The sequence below is a fragment of the Jaculus jaculus genome, chromosome 3, assembly GCF_020740685.1.
Source record: "Jaculus jaculus isolate mJacJac1 chromosome 3, mJacJac1.mat.Y.cur, whole genome shotgun sequence".
NCBI lineage: Eukaryota > Metazoa > Chordata > Mammalia > Rodentia > Dipodidae > Jaculus > Jaculus jaculus.
Window position 1 is genome coordinate 102,469,372 of NC_059104.1, and position 15,235 is coordinate 102,484,606.

The following is a 15,235-nucleotide window of genomic DNA, read 5'->3' on the forward strand; positions in this document are numbered from 1 at the left end:
AATTTTAGTCTTCTGTGACCTCTTTTTGACCAGACTTCCTCCTAACCCTATCTGCCCTTTGCCTTGTGAAGCTGGTTTTTGCCAGGATTCTGCTTAGCCAGTGGATTGAAAATCCTCTCCACCTTGATGTCTAATAGCTTCACATCCCCTACCCTCTGTATCTAAGCAAGTTCCTCTCCTGTCCTCCAAGCTGCTCAGCTAACCAAGTCTCTTTTAGTAGTTTTCCATCCTGTCTCCCCTCTACCTGATGGCTATAAGTGTTTGGCTGCCTCTGTTGTATTGCAATTGTCTCACAGTTTTCCTCACCTGTTTCCAAGTGTCCTGTACAATCTGCCTTGACCATCAGGCCCACCGAGGCAGCATGCCTTCCCTTCCTTAACCCTTCAGCTGCCTCCCCACACTGCTGCTCCGACTCCTGAGCTCTCCCCAGAGATTCCTAGGACTCTGGATGTCGAAGTTGCCTCAAAAAGTTTGCCCAGTGGAGTTCCTCAGTGATGTGTGTTTAAATTCCAGAAGCTTACTTGTGATCTCCATCAAAAAGTGCTCACTTGACCTCCTTCAAGCTGAAACTTTTGATCTTATGTACAAAGGCAATAATGCTTTCCTGGCAAGGCCGTGCAGCTTAACTATCTGTAAAATGCTTCTAGCTCACAGGTATTTAGTCCAATTGGTTTTCCTTCTTTATAGAAAAAAAAACTCACTAGTTAGTATTAGCCAGATATAGGCCAGGCTTAATGAACAAAATTTCAACTATAGATTTTTCCTACCTGCACCCAAGGTAATCTTCCACCCACAGAGTAGCCTCAATAAACGTTTCCTGTGAGGAAGAGGTCCTGGGAGGTCTTCAAGACCAGATAGCATCACAATAATTGGTGGTAGAGATTTGAATATCTCAAAAGTGGTTCCTCCTCTTGACACTGTGTGCATCTTACTGCCGATTAAAACCACACACAGGAGACTCTCAATTCATGTTTAGTCAAGCGGGAGCATTTGTGCAACCCTTTTTACACATGGGTAAATACCAATTGACGTTATTGAGGGCTCACTACATGCCGGGTTCTTTGCATATATCCCCTCATTTAGTGCTCAACTCAAATAGGAATTAACATTTTTTGCATGTGTGTTTATGTGTGGGTACACTTGCATGTGGTTAACTCTGCATGTGTGTGCACATGTGTGGAAGCCAGAGGCCAGTGCTGGGTATCTTCCTAGATCACTCTGCACTTGGTTACTAAGGGCCTCTCACTTGAATCCTGAATTTGCTGATTCAACTACCCTAGCCAGTCAGCTTGCCTGGGGAATATGCTGTCCCTGCCTCCCGAGCCCTGGGATTATAAACAGACCATCATGCCCACCTTGCATTTATGTAGGTTTTAAGGATCCAAATTTTGGTCCTCATGTTTGTGTGGCTAGCACTGGGCCATTTTCCCAGTCCTTACCCACCTTCTATATATGAGAAATCAGAAAGCCCAACTGACCTTCCAAGTTGCTGGATGCAAACTTGTCACATCCCTTGAGTGGTTCTAGGGGACCTTTCAGCTGGACCCATGTCTGAATTTATAGCAACTGTAACCTGGGACCTTCACATGAATTTCATAGTTCATGGCTAGAGGTATGTGACAGGTTGTTTTCAGCAGACTGTTTGTGTAGATTTCATTGTTAGGGATAGCTTTTCCAAGGGTGGGTTTCCTGGACATTGAGATCTTTGTAATACTATTAAAGGACCTGTCATTGCAAGTTCCTGAATGTGTACCCCTTCCCACCCGCAGCAGCCCTAAGAGATCTGTGTCTTAGTTTTCTTCCTCCCAGGCTGTTAATGCTTCTTAGCTGAGGCATTACTTCTGATAAACTGAGCCTGACATTCTGAAAGTTGGAGGTTGGTAATTGGTCTTTGCTCTGTCAGACTCCAGGCTGTGCCAAGGTGCACTTCTCTTCAGCCTGATTACTTCTGCTTACATCCTAGGTTCCTCCAAGATCCTTGGGCCTGCCAGACATCTTCAAGGGAAGTTGCCTTACCTGGAGCAGGCTCTTAGAAAGCACAATCTGCAGAAAGGGTGCTTCTGGATGCTGCCAGCCAGTGCGTGGGCCTGTCAGGGAGTTTCCACGACAGGCCCAGGGACTGTGTGGCAAGGACATATGGTTGGCTTCAGAAAGTTTCAGAATTTCTTGAAATAGCACAGAAGAGTTTACCAGTGGTCCTTTATATGGAGAGTGTCAGATACTTTAATTGAATTCCCAATAAGTAAAATAACTCTAAAGGGCTCAAGAACCACCTGTTTAAAATCAATGATTAGAGGATTGAGAAAAGTTTGAAGCAACAGGATTGTAGGGTTGTTGACTCTGGACAGGCATAGGAAGAAATGGATAGAAAGTAACATTTTTTTTTCAAGGTAAGGTCTCACCCTAGCCCAAGCTGATCTGTAATTCACTATGTAGTCTCAGGCTGGCCTTGAACTTATGGTGATCCTCTTACCTCTGCCTCCATGCCCAGCTGAGTTTTGTTTTTGTACTAACACTTTAAGAGATCGATCACTTCTTGAGCTCTACTCTCTTTATAAAAATAAATTATTTGTATGCACGGTTTCACTCAACTTTCATACTGGCCCTTTGGGGAGGATATTGCATTTTCATTTTATAGATAAGGAAATGGGTACTGAGGTTAGGTGATTCATTTAAGGTGACACAGGTCATCATAGGACAGTGAGATATCTCCCTGTAGAAGACAAATGAAACATGAAATAATTGATGCTTATAAAATGCAGAGGAACCCTTTCTGCACACGGCTCACCGTGTGCTGAGATGACGATGAAGGGCTGCTAACATTTTACTTCCAAAGATGTAAAATGACTCGATTTGCTTTATAATGCCCTGCATTCTTTTTGAAGTACTGCCTTATTCAGGATTTCCCAGCACCATGCAAAGTTGGGTATTACGCCTTGCAGATTGGAGCCATGCAGACTAGCCATTATTCTGTACTGGGGAGCAGCAGCCTCCTCAGCCTCACTTCTAGCTTCTGGCTCAGTGACATCCTGCAGGTCAGGCCAGAGATGCAGGTGCTCTGGTGTGATTGGCTGCAGGCACAAGGCTGGACTGAGATCTGGGAATCCCTAATGGTTCAAGAGCACCATAATTTAAAAACTGTTTACAGTTGGTGGAGAGTTCAGTGGTCATTGATGTCTGTGTTTTAGTTTTCTTCCAAAAGTGTCTTTCTATATTAAAAAAAAAGAAAGAAAAAAGAAATTCATGACAGAGAAGAAAAAAAGAAAGAAAGAAAATAGGCTGGAGAGATGGCTTAGTGGTTAAGGTGTTTGTCTGTAAAGCCAAACAACCTGGGTGGCCTGGGTTCCATTCTTCAGTACCCACATAAAGCCAGATGGTACATGCATCTGGATTTCATTTGTACTGGGTAGAGGCCCTGATATACCCATTCTCTCTTTATTTGTAAATAAATAAATAAAATTTTTTTCAAAAAGAAAGAAAATGCTTTGTTACCACTTGATGGATTATTATTATTATTATTTTTTTTTGAGGTAGGGTCTTGCTCCAACCCAGGCTGACCTGGAATTCAGTCTGAAGTCGCAGGCTGGCCTCAAACTCATAGTGATCCTTTTACTTCAACCTCCTGAGTGCTTGGATTAAAGGCATGCACCATGATGCATGGAGGTGGAGGAAGAGAGAAAGAGAGAGAGAGAGAGAGAGAGAGAGAGAGAGAGAGAGAGAGAGAGAGAGAGGGAGAGAAACAGAGAGAAGGGGTGCACCAGAGCCTCCAGTCACCGCAAATGAATTCCAGATGTATATGCCACTTTGTGCATCTGGCCTTATGTGGGTATTGGCAAATAGAACTCAGGCCACTCGGCTTTGCAGACAAATGCCTTAGCTGCTGAGCCAATTCTCTTGCCTATGGATTATTTTAAAAAGCTGAGGAGCTGTTCAGTGGTAATTGCATACTGTGCAAGTGTGAGGCCTCATGTTTAGATACCCAGCTCCCACATGAAAAACGAAATAGCAGAGTGTGGTGGTGTACACCTGTAATCCCAGTGCTAGGGAGGTGGAGACAGGGGGTCCCGGGGGCTCACTCTAGGTCCAGGGAGCGATCCTGTCTCAAAAAGTAAGGTGTTGGGCTGGGAAGATTGCCCAATGGTTAAAGGCACTGCTTGCAAAGCCTGCTGGCCTGGGTTTGATTCCCTAGTACTCACATAAAGCCAGATATACAAAGTGGTGCACACATCTGGAGTTTGTATGCAGTAGCAAGAGGCCCTGGCATGCCCATTCTCTTTCTCCTTGAAAAAAAAATGATAAACAAATAACTAAATTTTATAAAATAAAGTGCTAAGTGTTGCTCGGGGACTGGGAGTCATTTTCGTCAATGTTATATCTGCTACTAAGTGAAGGGGAGAAGGATTCAGCAGAAGTGGGTGGGGATAAGGGAGGTTAATGTGGGGGGTGGGTCTATGAGACCAAGATACAATGTATATGTGTGACAAATTTGAAGAACAAACAAAAGCGTTGAAGCAATTAAAGTAAGATAGAGTGACTGAGGAAGATGCCTGATGTTGACTCTGGCCTCTGCGCACACGCACATACTCGTGTATGTGGACCTTCCCATACATGTGTACCTACCTGCATACAAACATGTATCGTGCCTGCCACCCCCAATCACACCAGATACACTCAAACCCAACCTCAGAGACTCAGATGCCGTGAGGACAGTTAACACAAGTCAAGTCCCACCGCCATGGGCCCAGAAAGCTGAATTCTACACTAGTTTGGGAGGTTTTAAGAACAAGATGCTGACTTGTCCCTACCTGCTAATTTATGGGAAAGTTGCACTGTGTAGTGTGCAAGTGTGTCCATGTGTAATAAGTTGGGGGGACAAACGAGGCGGTTGGGTTCCAATGAAAGAGGCGTCCACTCTCAGAATGGCGTGAGGGCAGAGTCGTCCTCAGAGTGAGGCTTCCTTCCATTTTGCACTCTAAGAGGCTCCCAGACTTCTGCGTGGTGTGGACCTGAGCAATAGGTCTGAGCCTCCTCAGGAGATGGTAAATATCTCTGTTTCCATTTCTAGCTCCCAGCAGTCAGCTCACAAAGTCTTTATTTAAACATTTGTTTCCTTCAAATGGGAACAGTTGGAGGCTCCAGGTGCCTGTGGAGTGGACGGCTCATTGCTCTTGTAGGTGTAAATGTTCCCCAGTGATGAAGTTATTCCTACGGTTCATCATGTTTTGTTTAATTTTTACTCCGAATGGAGCATTGGTAGAAGATAGGAATCATAATTAACACTCGTGTCAGAATTCAAGAGGACAATGAGAGATGTCGGCCTCTTCATCACCCGGATCAAATCAGCAATAAGCATTTAGCTACTGAAAATTCTGCTCCTGCACATCCCAACGTCTCTAGTACTTCAGAAACCAATATTAAAAAAGGAAAAGTACATTTCACTTTGGGCTTTTCATTTGTTGGGAATACATATTATTCATGAAGATTTTGTTTGCACAGATGTTTGAAGGTAGCAGCCTGAAACCTTCTAACTTGCTTAGAAATAAAATATGAAATACTTTTAAAAAACGGTTTAATTTTTAAAGTGTAAGAAGCGATAATTTCAAGCATCAGGTCATCAAAGCAGTTTCTGATGTTGTAACATCTAGTTAAAATTTAATCTGCATTTTAATATATCTTTGGGCCCCAAACCAAACACGTTAGACAGAGATGGCATTTTAAATTCCTGAGGGGATTTTTGAGTCACTTCACTGTGTATAAACGGTGAGGAAGCTCTGCTGGGAGAGGGAATCTGAGCTCTGGAGCCAGAGAGGGCTGGTGGCTTGGAAATCCATCTCGGTGCTTTGGCTGTTTCAGCCTCTGTTTCTCCTCCAGCAAGAGGGCTGCTATAGCTTGGCTGTTAAATGTCCGTCCAAGGCCCATGGGCTACAAGCTTGGTCTCCAATCTGTGGCACCCCTTAGGAAGTGGAGGAACCTTTAAGAGATGGGACCAAGTGGAAGGAAGTTAGGTCACTAATGGCATGCTTTTGCAGAAGATATTGGGACCTCAGCCACTTCCTGCCTTCCTCTTTGCTACCTGATTGCCATGAGGTGAACAGATGTCCTGTGCCCTTCCCCTACCTCACCATGTACTGAGCTGATCCAGGCCCAAAGCAATAGGCCAAGTGACTATGGACTGAAGCCTTTCAAAGTATGAGACAAAATAACCCTGTTTTTCAAGTTAATTTATCTCAGGCATCCATTGTGACAAAGGAAAGCTAACTAACACAAGTCCGTAGAGATGGTGTGCGTGTGCGTGTGTGTGTTTAGTGCTTACATGCGTTGTTAAGTAGATGTGATCTTCCAAGGAATGCCAGCTTCTTTTGAGTTTTGCCTCAACTCTCTTCCTTGGCAACTGTCCCTGTGTCCTATACCTCCTACATTATGAGCTCTCACCATACTCATAGTATTATAGCTGTCTGACGTAATCTCATTCATTTTCCTTTGCTTTGCTATCCACTGCCTGCCCTTGTTGGAAAGTGAGATATGGACAAAACATTTTTGTTTTCTTTATCCTTGCCTCTCCTGTGTTTAGAACAGCTGCCTGGGCATAATATATGCTTAAGAAATATTGGTTGAATGAATGTTGAAGGACTTTCTCCCTGTCATGACTTGTGACAGTCATTTCATATTTTTTAAAAAATATTTATTTATTTGCAAGCAGAGAGACATTGAGACAAGAGAGACAGAGAGAATGGGTGTGCCAGGGCCTGCAGCCACTGCCAAGGAACGCCAGATGCACACGCCACTTTGTGCACTCGGCTCTATGTGGGTACTTGGGAATAGACCATGGGTTGTTAGGCTTTGTAGGCAAATGTTTTAACCACAGAGCCATCTCTCCAGCCCCCATTCCTTTGTTTTATTTTTATGTTTTTAGCTGAGACAACTTTTTTAAAAAAAATTTTTGTTCATTTTTATTTATTTGAGAGTAACAGAGAAAGAGGTAGATAGATAGAGAGAATGGGCATGCCAGGGCTTCCAGCCACTGCAAACGAACTCCAGATGCGTGCGCCCCCTTGTGCATCTGGCTAACGTGGGTCCTGGAGAATCAAGCCTCCAACCTGGGTCCTTAGGCTTCACAGGCAAGTGCTTAACCGCTAAGCCATCTCTCCAGCCCTGAGACAACTTTTATTTAATGAAATAAATGGGGCCACGCATTTACACTATCCCACTCAAAGTACCTCGGTGGCTCATGCCTGTAATCCCAGTACTTGGGAGGTTGAGGCCGAAGGATTGCCTTGACTTGGGGCTACAGAGTGAGACTCTCTGACCTCCTCTCCTCCTTCAGACTGTGAACAAAGTGGGGAGTAATTGTTAAAACAATACCATGTTATGTAGTTACCATAACTATTTAAGAGCTAGACCCCACAAACAAGATTTCACATATGGAAACCTTAGAATTCTCAACATTAGTGTAGCTCAGCAATTAACAAGCTATATACACCCTGTGGGCCGAGTCTGGCTCACCATCTTTTTGCTTTTAACAAATGAAGTTTGCTTAGGTCACAGCCTTGCTCACTTGTTTTCATGCTGTCTGCAGCTGCTCTGACACTGCCATGGCAAAGGTGAATTGTTGCAGAGATGGTAGAGCTCAGCAGCTTACAATATTTACCCTCTGACTCTATCGAGAAAGTTGGCTGATCCCTGATCTGTTTGAACAGTGAAATCTTTATGTATGTGATATATTTAGTCTGCTGTGAAATACTTACACAATGTTCACTGCTCCGTGTGGTAACAAATGACAAACTGATTTCCTGGCATTCCTCTGTACTAGGCCATGACTAGACTGTGAAATGAATGTTCATGGTTCAGTCATTTCTCCATAATTTTCCAGCTTTCTTCCAGAAGGACATAGACGCTAAGGCTGTTGGCACCTTGAAGTGTGCTTTTTAATATTCTCTTGCCACCCGCAGCTTCAGTTCCAGAGTGGAATGACTGTAAGACGGCACTTACAGCATGCTTGGCTTCGGGATCAGGGCATGACTCTAGCCAGTATTGGCCCAGTTTCAGTGTCACAAAACATCAGCTGAGAACTGGAGGTGGGAAAGGAGGGTGGCGGGTTCCTTATTTCTCTGAGGAGTCTCTTCCCTTTTTAAGCTCTCCACCCACATAGTTCCACAAAGGGTTGTTTCTGAAGAGAGGCACGTGGTAGAATCACGGGAACACAGGGCTTGGTGTCAGACTTTGGCTCATGTTTTGTATCTGTCATTTACTAGTTCCATGATTTGGGATTGGTAATTAGAAATTTCCTAACTTTGAGTTTTCATGGTGAGTGGATATAGACTGCCATTGGATGAATCTTATGCATTCAATACACATTACCTGAGCATGTGCAACCTACTTGCCAGACTTCATTCTAGGCTTGGGAGATGGCAGTTAGGAGAGCAGACATGGTGTCTGCTCTCAGGGAGCTCGTGTTCCAGCAGAAGTAAGTAGATAAGCAAGCAAATAAGTATTTGCCTTAATGATGAGTGCAATGAAAGCAGGCCAAGAGGGATAGGAAGTAGTGGACTGGGTCTATTTCATTTAAGAGGATAGTCAGGAATCCCCCTTTGAAGAAGTGTCGTTTGAGTAGTGACCAGAAGGGAGTGAAGGAGAGAGGAGTATCTGGGTAGACACTATTCTGTGTCAAGTGACAGCATATGCAAAGGTCCTGAGGCAGGAACATGCCTGGTAGCTGAAGAACGTTTGTTGGGATTTGAAGTTGGGAGACACAACCATGGTTGGGGTCATGATGATGACTTGGGATTCTATTATAAAGGGAAAGGAAGTCAATAGAAAGTTTGAGTAGGGATGTGTGACATTATCTGCCTTTTACTTTGGGTGTGTATGTGCGCGCACATGCACAGATGTGCCTTATGCCTGGTGCAGAGACCAGAGGAAGACATTGAGCGCCCCTCTTTCTTGCTCTTTCCCTTTATTTCCCTGAGGCAGTCTTCACTGAACCTGTGCCTCCCACTGTTTTGGTTAGACTTGTCAGGGAGCCCAAGCAGTGCTCTGTTGCTCTGTTCCCCTCAGGGCTGGGCGTACAGGCATGTGGTCAACCATCCTCAGCTTCTGAGGTGGATGTTAGGGATCAAAATCACTGAGGCATCTCCCCAGTCCCTGCTTTATGCTTTAGAGTAATTCTGGTGGTTACGTAAAGAGTGAATTGTGAACTATTAAAATATCCATTATGATTCTTCCCATAGTAGACCCACAGTACATAGTACTTAGCCTCTAAGGCAACAGGATTATTCAAAGGAATTACCTGCAGCTGGGGCAAGCCAGTCCTGGGAGGGTTGTGGAAAAAATTCCTAATGCTGAAGGGTGATAGAAGAGGAGACCCACTTCCACGGGGTGCCCATCCTAGCAGTGTGGGGCTCCCATACAGGCAAGTGTTGTCTGGCACATGAACAGAGCCTTGACTGTCAGCCAGTGCTATCTCCCTTAGACATGAGACTGTCCAGTCTTCCTCTTTCTCAGCCTTAAGCAGCAATTAGAGGACTGTGGACTGAGCTGGGCTGCATTTGCCACGGTTGAAATTGGATCATAGAAGTGGGAAATGATTACAAGTGCTTTAGAAAGACCAAACACCATTAAACCTCTTAGATCTGTTCTCTGGAAAGCTCCCACCTAGGCTTCTTAGTGAAGCTGCTGGAACCATGGGGTGATGGACTTGGATGGTTTGGAGACGAGTTCTCTAAGGAAGGGCTAGGTGGCGCACGCCTTTAAGCCCAGCACTCAGTAGGCAGAGGTAGGAGGATTGCCGTGAGTTCAAGGCCACCCTGAGACTACATAGTGAATTCCAGGTCAGCCTGGGCTAGAGCAAGACCCTATCTCAAAAATCAAACAAACAAACAAATAAAATCGGTGTGGAAAAAAGACACATAGGCCAATGGACTAGGTTAGCTGATCCAGATCTAAACTCTCATAATTTACAGCCACCTTTTTTTTTTTTTTTTTTTTTTAACCAAAGTGTCAAAAATACATACTCAGGAAAAGACAACATCTTCAATAAAAGGTGCTGGGAAGACATAACATTCACATGTAGAGGATGAAACTAGATCCAGATAAAATTGGATCAGAGTCCTTAATGTGAGACCTGAAACTCTGAAACTGCCCAAGGATAACGGAAAACCCTTCAAGGTGGAGACACAGGCAAGGACTTTTAATAAAAGAATCAAACATCACAGGGAACAATCCCAACAAGTGACTAGTGTGGTCACATGAATTTTAAAAGTGTCTGCACACTGAATTACCTGAAACAGCTTTATGCACTCACATAGGGGACCTTCGTCCAAATACTATATTAGTTATTTTTTTATTGACAACTTCTATACTTGCAGACAATAAACCATGATATTTCCCTCCCCTCCCCCATTTTCCCCTTCACAACTCTGCTCTCTATCATATCCCGTCCCTCTCTCTGCTAGTCTATTTTTTATTTTGATGTAGTTGTCCTTTTCTCCTATTATGAGGGTCTTGTGAAGGTATTGCTAGGTGCTGCAAGGTCATGGATATTGAGGCCAATTTCTGTCTGGGCAATTGTAAAGAGTGGTGCTCTTCCTTTGGCTCTTACATTCTTTCCACCACCTCTTCTACAATGGATCCTGAGCCTTGGAGGGTGTGCTAGAGATGTTCAGTACTGAGCACTTTTCCATCACTTCTCAGCACTATGTTGCCTTTTGGGTCATCCCAGTGGTCACTGCCACCTGAAAAGAGAAGCTTCTCTAACCAAAAGTGAGAGTAGCATTACTATATGAATATGAACATTAAATGTAGTGCTTTCAGGGCAGTTTGGTGAGAATAATATATGCATTTAGCCACACAAGAGCAGACTTTACCCCTAAGGCACATGACCTCCCCTGCATAGGCTTTTGATTAGATTTTCAGTATCAGGCATGTATTCCCTCCCATAGAGCATGCTAATTAGAGAGCAGTTTGTTTCCCCCAGAGCAGACATGCCACTATTGCACCCGTTCAGTTATTTGTCCTGCCTGGACAAACTTGAGGCTTCCAGTGTCCACTGTTTTCACTGCTGATGACTTCTCTCTCCCATAGGGATTCATGCAGTGTAGCTTTTTACAGCTTCCAATTGGCTATTTTTGGGGGAGAAGGTTTTCAGCTCAGCACCAGCTTGATTTTCCAATCACCTTGCTACCCTTGCATGTGAAGTCTTCAGCAATAGGGTCTTATCATCTGTTACTTGTAGGAAACCAAGGGCCTTGGCAATAGCCTGTAACATTTTAGAGGCAACAGGGATCTCCCTGGCCAACAACTCACTGGTAGCTATCCCATCCCTGGCACTGAAATTTTTCTAGCAATCTATGGCTTCTGGATGTGCCATTATCCAATGAAGTAGGCTTTCATATGTCTTATTCACAATATCTTGAATTTTGAATGACCCTCCTCTTAGCCTTCTCTTATTCAGTCTCTCCCCCTAGCCTCACTTAAGCCATTCCACTCCCTGTAATCTGTTCTACTTACATATCTACAATACCATCCCTTAAAGTCCTCTTCCTCCTCCCTCCCTTATAGACTTTTCCAGCTTACTGGCCTCTGCTACCAATGAAATACTTTTAAAAAAAATTTATATTTTAATTGGCTTACCAAATAATACATTTCCATGTGGCTTATTCACATATCCATAGCTTTGATTCATTTTCCTACCACCCCCTTCTCTTCCTCATTTCCCCCATCCCTTTTAAATCTGTTCCCTCCTGCTATTATCTCCCTCTACTTTCATATTCCATGTATTCTACTATCCTCCCAAGAAACCTCACTCCATTGCCCATTTCTAGCTTTTTGGGCCTCCATAGACATACAAACTTATACTTACTAATCTAGAATTTCGAGGCTAGGATCTGCATATAAAAGAAGAAGCAGTGTTGGTGTTTCTGAGCCTGTTAATGCACTCAGTGTAACTTTTTCCAGTTCCATTCACTTTCCTGCAAATTTCATGTTTTTCACAGTTGAATTAAACTCCCTTGTAATATACCACATCTTCTTAAACCATTCATCAGTTGATGGACATCTAGGTTGATTCCACTTTATAGCTATTGCAAATAGAGCAGCAATAAGCATGTCTGAGCAAGTATCTTTTAGTAGAATGGAAGCCTTTAGGGCATATGCCCAGGAGTGATATAGCTGAGTCATAGGCAGTTCTATTTTTAACTTTTTCAGTTTTTATGTTTTATATTTTATTCAGTAGAAACTTTGTATAAACACATCATAGATTGGTTCCATCATTCCTGTCCTCCCTGCCCCCAGTCCGCTGAGGGCCCTCCTTAGTGAGATGGTGTCCACCATGAAGTTATAACAGCAGCAGTCATTGTGGGGCAGGGAGAGGGGGCAAGGTGACCCTGTGGCTCTTACATTCCTTTCAACCCCCCTTCCACAAAATTTCCTGACCCTTGGTGAGTGTGCCATTTTTAGCTTTTTGAGATACTTCCACCTGATTTTCATAGTGGCTGCACCAGCTTACATTTCCAACAATGGTGAATAAAGGTCTCTCTTTCCCTACCCCTTGTTAGCATTTGTTGTCATTTGTTTTCTTGATGTTAGCCATTGTGACTAGAGTGAGAAGGAATTTCAAAGTAGTTTTTATTTTCATTTCCCAGAAGGCTAAAGATATTGAACACCTTTTAAAAATATTTATTTACCATTTTTTATTTCTTCTTTTGCAATGTCTATGTTCTGATGCATTGCCCATTTTTTGGAAGGCAGCTATGCTCACCATTATACACCACCAACACTCCTTATATTGTCCTTTTTTTTTTTTTTTGTTTATCGAGGTAGGGTCTCACTCTAGTCCAGGCTGACCTGGAACTCACTATGTAGTCTCAGGGTGGCCTCTAACCCACAGCAACCCACCTACTTCTGCCTCCCAAGTGCTGGGATTAAAGGTGTATGCCACCAGGCCTGGTAATTGTCCATTTTTGATTGTTATTTATTTATTATTATTATTGGTATGGACATATTTTGTATGTGAACATCACATGTTCCTACCATCTTTTCCCTCCTCCCTGCCCCTTTTCTGAAGAGGCCTTCATCATTGGGGATACAGATCAACCCCATGGGGATTGTGGGTCATGCATTATGGGGGCAGCAGTCAGTAATGGGGGAGAAGCAGTGTCTGTGCAAAATGTCCCAACTTGTGGCTCTAACAATATTTTCACCCCCTCTTCTGCAAAATTCCCTGAGCCATGCTGGGAGCATTTGAAGTCTTCTTCAGTGATGGGCACTTAGGAGCATCTAGATCTCTGGTTTGGTAGGTGTTGAGTGTTTTCATTGTCTATTTCCATCACCTTTGTTCTGATATCAGCTTAACTAAGAGAGCAACATTCTTGCTCATTTCCCCAATTTTTCTGTGGCTTCATCTGGGGCCAGGGTGGAGTGTGCTGGGTCCTTTATCTCCTGAAAAGGAGAAGCAGATTCTCCAATGGAGAGTGAAGTCAGTACCAGTTAAGTGGGATAACCATTATTAGTTTAGAGAGAATCAAAAGGGTTTAGACACTTTTATGGTCTAAGATTAGTGGTAGCTTTGACAATGAAAAGCAGAATCATTATCTGGGTATGATTCTGACTTGTTTACCAGTTCCAGATATGGTTTTCTTTCCACTGAGCAGATCTGTTAGCCAATCCAAGATCAGTTGGTTACCCACCATGGCTGTGTGCCACTATTGCACTTGTGTGAGCATCACATCAGGTTGTTTGCTTCTGAGTCACTTAGACGTTAAGTTGCTTGAACAGATATTGGCACTTTCCCCTAGTAGCTCATGTAGCACCTTCCAGCACTAGATGGACTCTTATCTATGGACTGGTTCTCCTCTAGATTCCAACCAGGTCTCTCCATGGTCTGTGCCCACAGTGTTTGGTGTCTTCAGCAGGAGGGTCTTAGAATTAACCTCTGGTAGGTAATCAAGTGCTCTGACAGAAGTCTATCTTGCTTGTTTTGGAAGATCTAGTAGGTATCTCTGATCAATAGCTCATTGTTGATGTAGACCACATCCTGGTACAGGGAATTACAGGCCAGAGCCAAAGGAAAAGAGAAAATAAAAATCCAGAGAAGAAAGAGAAACAGGAGAAATTTGAGGTTAGGTTTCGTCTCACTCTCCTCAGGGCCTTTTGATTCAGGTGTTCCCTCTAAGGTCTGCTTGAGAGTTCCACCTTTTAATCTGAGTTCCAGGATATAGGATTCCATAGTACCAGTTCAATTTGGGTTCAGGTTTTGTGTCCCCCAACCTTTTCCCTTCCCCCAAGCCCTCCCCTCCCTATTGTGCAAGCCTCAAGATGCTATTCAGTTATGTCAGCAACTTGAGCTGATCCAGGTTAAGAATTGCAGATGAGTGAAATCATGCAACAATTGTCTTTCTGTGATTCTGTGAGTTCACTTAAAATGATCTGCTCCAAGTTCAACCATTTTTCTACAAATTTCAATGTATCTTTTTTTTTAACTGCTGAGTAGAATTATACCACATCTTCTATACCCAATATCTTATAGTGTGATCCCCAGATCCTTCAGCAGGTTCATAGTTTTGGGTCTTTGATTCATCTGGAGCTTATTTTTGTGCAATGTGATAGATGAGGATGTATCTCCATTCTTCTGTATGTAAATATCCAGTTTTCTAAGCACCATTTGTTGAAGATGTTGTCATTTCTCCAGTGAGTATTTTCAACATCTTTTCAATGATAAGATGGCTGTAGTTGTATGGATTGGGTCCTCTATTCTATTGCATTGATCTGTGTGTCTGTTTTCTGCTTAGTGTCATGCTGTCTTATTTTATGGGCTCTGTATTGTAACTTGAAATCTCTAGCTTTGTTCATTTTGCTCAGGATTGTTCCATATGAATTCTAAGGTTGATTTTTCTATTCATGTGAAGTATGGTGCTTGGAATTAAATTGGGGTTATGTGGAATTTGTAAATTGGCGTTTATAGGATGACCATTTTTATGATATTAATTGTTCTTCTTCAAAAGCATGGGCTTTCTTTCCATCTTCCAGTACCTTTCTCAATTTCTTTCATAAGCCTTTTAAAATTTTCATTACAGAGGTCTTTCACTTCCTTTGTTAGGTTTATTCCAAGATATTTTATCTTTTGAGGCAATCATGAATGGCATTGCTTTCTCTCTCTGTATATTTGTCATTGGTGTGTTGACTTTGTATCCTGCCACTTTGCTAAAAGTGTTTATCAACTCTATGAGTTTCTGATGGAGTC